The following is a 9,002-nucleotide window of genomic DNA, read 5'->3' as shown; positions in this document are numbered from 1 at the left end:
CTCTCATGTGACGTGATTTAACTGTGTACCTATTGTACTTGTTACATAAATATAAAACAAATACCGGTATATTGTAAGTTAATATGTCACTAATTTCCAAATTATGAAACTTTAAAAGTTCACGAACCTTCAATGATCTCATTGTGCACACACTTAGCAATTTGCAAGTGTAACCAAAAGTGCCTCAATGAAAACTATACTAATAGGTACATTTTACATGTTCTAAGACACAATGTGAAACAATTTGTTCATTTCTGTATTGTGGGGTAAGTTTTGCACATTTGAGGCCTCACATTAAAGCATAAATCACTGTGAAAGGCTATAAGAAGAATGTTGGTATTTACCATTTTCCCTTGGATTTTTTTGTCGGGCTGCTATTAATGATTTATGATTGTGGACTACCATGATAACCACAGACACATGGCGCATGATCTAATGAGCAGAGGGACTTTGGCATGCCCCTCTGAGCTCTGACTGCACTGTGACAACCTTCTTCTCCCCCTGCCTCTGCCTTTAAATCATATGCTGAGAGCTGTAAGTCTGTATGTGTATAGCAGACTGACTGTGTATGTGTTTGGCAGCCATATTTGTTTGTCCTCCAGAGAGGTTTTGAAAAGGTGATAATGATTTGTAGAGGAACTGCTAAGAAAAGATGCATGCTTAAAAGACATAAAACTTGCTATTAAAAGAAAAAAAGAAATCTTTTATGTGGGATTGCTGCATAAGACATATTAGCTCTTCTATTTAGTGTTCATTAGTATTAGTTTACTGTAGAAATCTCCTACTCCCGCAGTGTCGTAGTATAAATGGACACTGTCAGTGCTATTGCTGAGATAATTAATGCTACAATGCTGTAGGTGTAAAAGGGGTTGGCTATGAAACTTCTTACTCTGTTGCTGACAACCAGTAAAAATGTAACAGACAACCAGTAAAAACGTAACAGGACAGAGGTTAGGAGGACATATAGGGTCTGATTCATTAGGGAAAGTAAGGCAAAACAAAGGAGTAAATTTTCTCCTGGACAAACCATGTTACAATGCAAGTGATGCAAATTAGTTTATTATTTTGCAAATAAGTTAAATACTGGCTGCTTTTTAATGTAACACACAAATACTAAATATCTTTATTTTAACACTGAAATTTAAAGTTGATCCCCACATTTTAAATTTACCTCCCCCTTCAATGCAACATGGTTTTGCCAAGGTGCAAAGTTCCTCCTTTTTTTTTGCTTTACTTTCCTTTTTAAATCAGGCCCATAAGGTCTGACGCTGTGTTAGACATACAAACACCAAAGCTTGAACCTGAAGCAGTGGAAGAATATGCTGAGCCCAGTCAAGTAGTATCCACAAGTTTGTGAACAGACAGTTGATGGTGGAGAACCAATTCAGCAGTGAGAGGGAGCAAGTAGATGAATGGATTGTAGAAACTGGTGAAGTTGTAAACTCACTTCAGCAACAGCAAGCTACATCCCCTCCAGTTCCTTAACTCCTCGCTCTAAAGGCTATTTGTCAAGTCCAGCCTGATCCCATTGTTTGACGGCAGAGGGTTCAGGATCTGATGGCCCAATTGCAAGGTCCATACAATTTCATGCAGGACTTTATGTTGGACTTTGAGAACCAACCACATTGTATCGGCACAACGCATAATACCAACTCAAAGCATAGAGCTGCCGCAGATGGTATGCCAGCCAGTTCATTCTGAGACACGGCTATCTCAGCCCAGTCAATTTCCAAATAGCACACAGGTTGAAATGGTATCTTTCACTAGTGAAGGCTATACTGGGTCTCAGCAGATGTACCAGTGATCTCATCCCACAGAACAGAGGTCCCAAAAGGATGCCTTGGAGCAAATTCAGGCCTCTCTATCTTTAAGTCCAGATCCAACACAGACTTCTTCGTCACTTCCTGCTGCTTCCCAAACTCAGGTGCTCCAGACTGGTCCAACAAGCCACTGCACAGCAGTGGTATCAATGTGAATGCTGCTCTATTCCAGTCTATGCAGTGTTTAATATGAATGCACCTGTCCCTCCTGTGAATGAGGCAGAAACACTGAAGCAGAACCAGAACCAGGCCAGTTACAATCAGTCCTTCCCAGGCCAGCCTCATCAAGTGGAACAAGCTGACCTTCAACAAGAGCAGGTACAGTCAGTGGTAAACACTTACCATGCAGCATTGGATCAGACTCATCAAGCTTCTACTGGCCATCAGCAGCCTACACAACAGAACATCGGATTTCCATGCAACAACCAGCCCTTCTACAACAACCGAGGATTGGTTAGAGGCGGGCAACATGGCAGCAGAGGCTTAATAAATGGAGACAGAGGGCCATCTAATGGTTTCATAGGAAATTATGATGGTTACCGTCTTGCCTTCTCAAACGCTCCAAAGAGCGGTTATTCACAGCCACAGTTCAGCGCTCCCTGGGATTATACAAACAACTACCAGCAGGATGGCTACCAACAAACTTTTAAGAGCAATACTGGGCAGGGAGGCCCTCGGGGCACTCCTTTGGTTCTAGGAGGGCCCCCAATACCTAGCCGAGGGATGCCACAATTGAACAGTCAGCCAGTCAATTAACCCATTGGAAGGAGGCATTGCACACCAGTTGGTGTCTGTTACAAGACGTTTTGTTATTTTTATTTACCCCTTGCCAGGAAAAGCTTATAGGGGATGGTTTTATTGTTGTCTGGTTTAAGATGAGACTGCAGTTGTTACTTTATATTAACTGGATATCCACAACGACCTAGAATTCATATGCTACACGTTCTTCCTGTACGTCTGTAAGGAGCAAGTGGCAGCTTTACGCACTATGTGGTTATGAAGGACAATGATTCTCTGGTTAACTCTAAATATTTGCCCTTGTAACAACCACTTGGGGCTCCTAAATTAGGGAGGTACCTAACACTCACATTGACCCTAGAGGTCATTAAATGATCAATTGAATACATAATTGGCCCAGTATACAGCTAAACATACCTAGATCATGGCAGGGCTGATACTGTCATCCAGTCATTGTTTGGGCTAGCAGTAATATTTCACTCCATCCTTGTGATGTATCATGTGAGGTCTGGGCTTTTATATTTTTCATTGTCCGGATTGAGAATATAGCTAGTTTGGCATGATGGTTTCATTTGTGATGACGTGCTGGTTCGGTTTCTGTCTACATTCGGATGGAGTTCAAGTTCCATGCATTAATAATTCCATGATGGATACAAGTCACAATGTTCCTGCTACAGGACTCTTAACAGGCTGCAGCTCCTCATCCAAGTTACCACCTGCTCAAACTTGAGAATGACTCAAGTATGGTTTTCACAAAGTTTGCTGCTTCAGTGTTTTTAAACCTTTTAGTCAGATGTTGCTATGGTATACTGAAGTAAGATTACAAGCATCTCATAAGTGTCAAAGGCTTTTATTGACAATTACATTAAGTTTATGCAAAGAGTCAATATTTGCTGTGTTGACTCTTTTTGAAGGGCCCCGCATTTCGCCCTGGCATGCTGTCAATCAACTTCTGGGCCACATACTGACTGATGGCTGCCTATTCCTGCCTAAACAATGCTTGGAGTTTGTCAGAATTTGTGGGTTTTTGTTTGTCCACCCGTCACTTGAGGATTGACCACAAGTTCTCAATGGGATTAAGGTCTGGGGAGTTTCCTGACCATGGACCCAAAATTTTGATGTTTTGATCCCCGGGTCACTTAGTTATCACATTTACCTTATGGCAAGGTGCTCCATCATGCTGGAAAATACATTGTTTGTCACCTAACTGTTCTTGGATGGTTGGGAAAAGTTGCTCTTGGAGGATGTTTTGGTACCATTCTTTATTTATGGCTGTGTTCTTAGGTGAAATTGTGAGAGAGCCCACTCCCTTGGCTGAGAAGGGTCTCACACAGAACTGAGGGTAGCGCTCACCTTTCCTTTTCTTTTCTTCTGACAAGTGTTTTTCCAGATGCCCCAAACAATGTGAAAGGGGATTCATCAGAGAAAATGACTTTACCCCAGTCCTCAGCAGTCCAATTCTTGTACCTTTTGCAGAATATCAGTCTGCCCCTGATGTTTGTCCTGGAGAAAAGTGGGTTCTTTGTTGGCCTTCTTGACACCAGGCAATCCTCTAAAAGTCTTTGCCTCACTCTGTGTGCAGATGCACTCACACCTGCCTGCTGCCATTCCTAAGCAAGCTATGTACTGGTGGGGCCCTGATCTCGCAGCTGAATCAAGGAGACCGTTCTGCCGCTTGCTAAATGTTCTTGGACGCCCTGATGCCTTCTTCACAACTTTTCAACCTCTCTCTTTGAGGTTCTTGATGATGCTATAAATGGTTGATTTAGGTGAAATCTTACTTGCAGCAATATCTTTGCCTGTGAAGCCCTTTTTCTGCAAAGCAATGAGGACTGCACGTTTCTCCTTGCAGGTTACCATGGTTAACAGAGTAAGAAAAATTATTTCAAGCACTACCATCTTTTTAAAGCTTCCAGTCTGTTATTCTAAATCAATTAGCATGACAGAGTCATCTCCAGCCTTGTTTTCATCAACACGCGCACCTGTGTTAACGAGAGAATCACTGACCTGATGTCAGCTGGTGCTTTTGTGGCAGGGCTTAAATGCAGTGGAAATGTTGTTTTTGGGATAAAGTTCATTGTCATGGCAAAGAGGGACTTTGAAATTAATTGCAATTCATCTTATCACTCTTAATGACATTCTGGAATATTTGCAAATTGCCATCATAGAAACTGAGGCAGCAAACTTTGCGAAAAATAATATTTGTGTCATTCTCAAAACTTTTGGCCATGACTGTAGTCCAATTGTACTTGTACCAAAACCATAAGATTCATCAATGACTTTCGCAACTTAAACAGTGTCTCCCAGTTTGATGTCTACCTAATGCCTCAGGTAGATGAGCTGATAGAGAACTTAGTGGTATAGTAATTATTTGACCACCCTCTTACCCTTTTTAGCCAGGTAAAAGACTGCATTTCCCACCCCCGATTGCCTTTTCCAATATAAGGTCCTTCCCTTTGGCCTACATTCTAATGGACCATGGACAAGTTTCAGCATACCTGGATTATATTGTTATTAATTGCAGGACTGGGAGCTTCATCTTCTGAAGGTAGAGGTCTTATTGACATCTTTAAGGTATGCCAGGTTAACCACAAATACAGAAAAATATGCATTGGCTATGAGAGAGTCTAAGTTCTTGAACTACATAGTGGGACAGAAAGAGGTGAAACCCCAATTGGACAAGGTGGAAACTGTAAAGAACTGTCCGAAACCCCTTAGGAAAACACAACTGTGAACCTTCTTAGGGTTTGTCGGTTATTAGGGGAGATTTGGAAGTCATTTTGTCACTAGGGCTGTTCTGTTCATGGAGATGCTCTGAAAGAATGGCCCTGGTAAATTAGTACGGACAGAAGCTGCAATAGTAGCCTGGACTGATCTCTGATCAGCACTTTGTTCTTTACTGGTGCTGCAAGCTCCAGCCATTAACCAAAGGTTCATTCTACAACTACTGTTGGCTCGGGGGTCGTTCTGTCTGACGTCAAGTAAGAAATTAAATACCTTATACTTTATTTAAATCATAAATTGTTACCATGTCAGCAACATTTATGCAATAGTGGAGTATTTGCCCATAAAATGGGCCACAGAAGCTCTGCGTTACTATCTGCTGGGCAGAAAATTCACCTTAGTAACTGATTATGCACCCTTACATTGGATGCATATCAATGGGGAAGTGAATGCCAAGGTGACCCGATGGTTCTTGGTCCTCCAGCCTTTCTAGTTCACGATGCAGCATAAGGGGAAACTCTGACTCCTAAAGAATGGTCAAAAATTAGATCTAATTTAGCTAAGTCATTAATTTCATTTAGAATAAAGGAAAATTCCTTCAAACTTTACTATAGATGGTATTTAGTCCCCTCCCGTCTACATACTATATTTCCTAATTCCACAGATCAATGTTGGAGAGGATGTGGATTACGTGGTACCCTGTTGCATGTTTGGTGGAGTTGTCCAAAAATACAACCTTATTGGCGTCAAATTCATACCCTTATTGATTCTATTACTCAGATTAAAAGGCCCGACTCCCTGCCATTTTCTCTTCTTCCTAGGCCGCTGCCGGACACCACTCGGCATATACAAAAACTTATCAAGCATATCTTAAATGCAGCTAAATGTTTAATAGCTGCATCTTGGAAAAACACTTCCCCCCCACACTCCCTGCCACTATCAACAAAATTTGGTCAGTTTATCAAATGCAAAGCATATCAGCTTTTCTTAATGATACCCCAGTATATTTCCAAAACACATGGTCTCTCTGGATGAGTCGTTATGAAGCCGAACCTCCACTAACAACTGTTTGACATCCTCTTGTTGCTGTAACTCCCAAATAACATCAGATTTGGCGACTTATACCTCATCCCTTCAGGTCTACACATTACCTACATACCCTTCTGCATTCCTGAATATCACTGCATTCGTTCCTCAACATTACTTTATCATTCCAAATATAAAAAAAACCTCCCACATCTCCCTGTCAATCCTCCCCTACCCTTTTCTACTCCTGTTTGTCTCCCTTAAAATACATGTCCCTGCTGTAGTAACATACATAATTTCTGGTAACAAATCAGAGCTTTCCGTCAAAGTTTATTTCCTTCTTTATTGTCAATTCACTCTGTCAATATCATATATTGTATGGCATGGATTTTATATATTGACATGTAAAAATTAATAAAATATTTTGCTTAAAAAAAAAAAGAATACAGATGCCTTCTCAAGGAAGTATGCGCTCTCTGTGGAGTCCACGCCACCATGCTTGGCGACAGTAGGGGGAACGATATGTGGCAAAAAGAGCCATTCCCCAACATAGTTCAGGCTGAAAAAGGTGTGTTACAGGCTGATTAGGTATTTAAGTGTGTGCTGTTGTTGGGGGTGGGGCAACCGATGCCTAACTAGTAGGCTGGTGACTAGATAGTGTTGCTGTGTTAGTGAGTGCTAGGGTTGCAAGATTGCTTGTCTTATGGAAAGAAAGGTTCATATTCTGCTATCCTAACAAAATAAAAGAATAGTGAACCAACTGAGCTTTGTCCTGTCAAATACCTGGTGTCTTTAGTATGTATTGTGCATTGTGAATATTCTGTGACTGCACCATTTGCAAACAATAAACACTTTTTGACCTTGTCTATTTCCACCTTCTTACGTATATGTATTGTATACTGACTCTGCACAACTAATAGCTCACAATAATCACACCATTTTATGTTCCCTGAAACAAGCAGATTTGAGCAACATTAAAAACCTATTTTTTCTAACCTTTCAACAAAATAATATTTTTTTATATATTAAGTGTAAAAATAAAAATATTTTTTTTATTGAAACAAAATATTCCATGGTTTGGCCCATGGCAAACCAGATGACACTGAACTGGCAATGGATTCCATCCAGGTGTGCCTGTTAAGTTGGTGCACTTGTAGTCAGAAGAGTTGCTAGCTAGATTTGATGAGGATCAACGTTGGTACAAAATATTACCTTTTTACTTTATGGCTGTGTATTAATAAAAACATACTATAGCATAATACGCCATAGTATATGTCAAGCACAATTCAAATCATTTTGTTGGAATTAACATAGTCTTAGTTAACAATGTTTTTCAGTGCCTTAGAAATTACTCTATGCCTTTCAATTTAAATGCACTTTGTAGATGAACACTAGTCTATTTCTTCTTATATTTATTAAGCGTGCTGATGAGGAAAGTTATCAGACTCGCATCAGTTCCCTTATCACATTATCATCACTGACTCATTTAACTCAGGTGTAGTAACCGCCGCAAATTGTAATTAATAAATTGTAATTTGCTTTTCTTCTGATCTTTGGGCAATGGACATTAACTCCTCATCTTGTCAGAAGGATTAACCGTTACTTCCCTCAACTCCCACTCTCAAAAGTCTTGTCATCGACTTTAACTGACAGTCCACACTATCCCAGTCATTTAACTGCCATTACAATTAAGGGCAGTTACCACAGTTAATTAGTCCCTACACAAAAAATGTCCAGCGTAGTCCCTATTTTTACATGGAAGTACCAGGGGTTACATATAAAATATATACCATAATAAAATAATATTATAATAATCCTAGGAATCTGTATATTTCTGTACTATTGTCCACTCTCACATCATCCCCCTTTTTATTCCTTTTATAATCTGTACTATCATGTTTTTTCATTTTTCCAAAGGGTTGATATTATAATATTACGTATGATCTTGCCGTAATGATATATTCTTGTTCCCATGAGAGGTGGGGATAGGAGAATATATTATTCCATTGTGAATCAAGGTGGATGTTTGAATTTGAGACTTTAGCTCCCAGTGGATTAAATGGCAGTTCTTATTTCATTGTTTTCTTTGAGAATCATTTTTGTTTTCGGATCATTTGTTTCCTTGTTTCTCCACCACAAAATGTTAGTTTTATCAAGGTACCTAGTATGTCATTATTTACAGTACAGTTAGCTATTGTTATAAATTGATTTTCTATAGTAGGAATGCAGGGGTCATGGATCTAGAGTAAAGAGTTCTATTTTGCAACATTTGTGAATAAGACTGCAAATTCCTTATTAGAATGTGTTTGGCAGTCACTTATGAAGTTTGTTAATGTTGCTCTTAGAGTTGTTTAAGGCTTGTTGTGTCTAACAGCAAGCCTGGACTCTTAAACGACAATAAGAGCAACATTATCAAGCTTATAAATACGTTTAATAACTTCAGTGTTCTAGGCAGTATACCACTAGCTTTGATTGTGGACCCGTTAGATATCCAGCATCTGTCTGGTTGCCGTGGCAACCAGATGTTTTTGTGTACCAAGCTACCTCTTGTGGCATACTGGATGCTTTTTTCATTGTTATTTTGTTATTTTGGTATCAGGTGTCTGTATATATTAAAATAATTGCTTTTACCAAACTATGATGTAGAGTTGTATGCATCTTTTCAAAGAAGTTAATATGGGAAAAAAGACTAGC

General features: G+C 39.7%; 1 pseudogene; it reads left to right on the top strand.

Moving 5' to 3' along the window:
* The first annotated feature begins 848 nt into the window (after window positions 1-848).
* On the top strand, window positions 849-2,576 carry LOC142132808 (caprin-1 pseudogene; annotated as a pseudogene).
* Window positions 2,577-9,002: the final 6,426 nt, after the last annotated feature.

The sequence above is a fragment of the Mixophyes fleayi genome, chromosome 1 (assembly GCF_038048845.1).
Source record: "Mixophyes fleayi isolate aMixFle1 chromosome 1, aMixFle1.hap1, whole genome shotgun sequence".
Lineage (NCBI taxonomy): Eukaryota > Metazoa > Chordata > Amphibia > Anura > Limnodynastidae > Mixophyes > Mixophyes fleayi.
The sequence above is the reverse complement of the archived record's forward strand: the minus strand, read 5'-3'. Positions and strand labels throughout refer to the sequence as shown.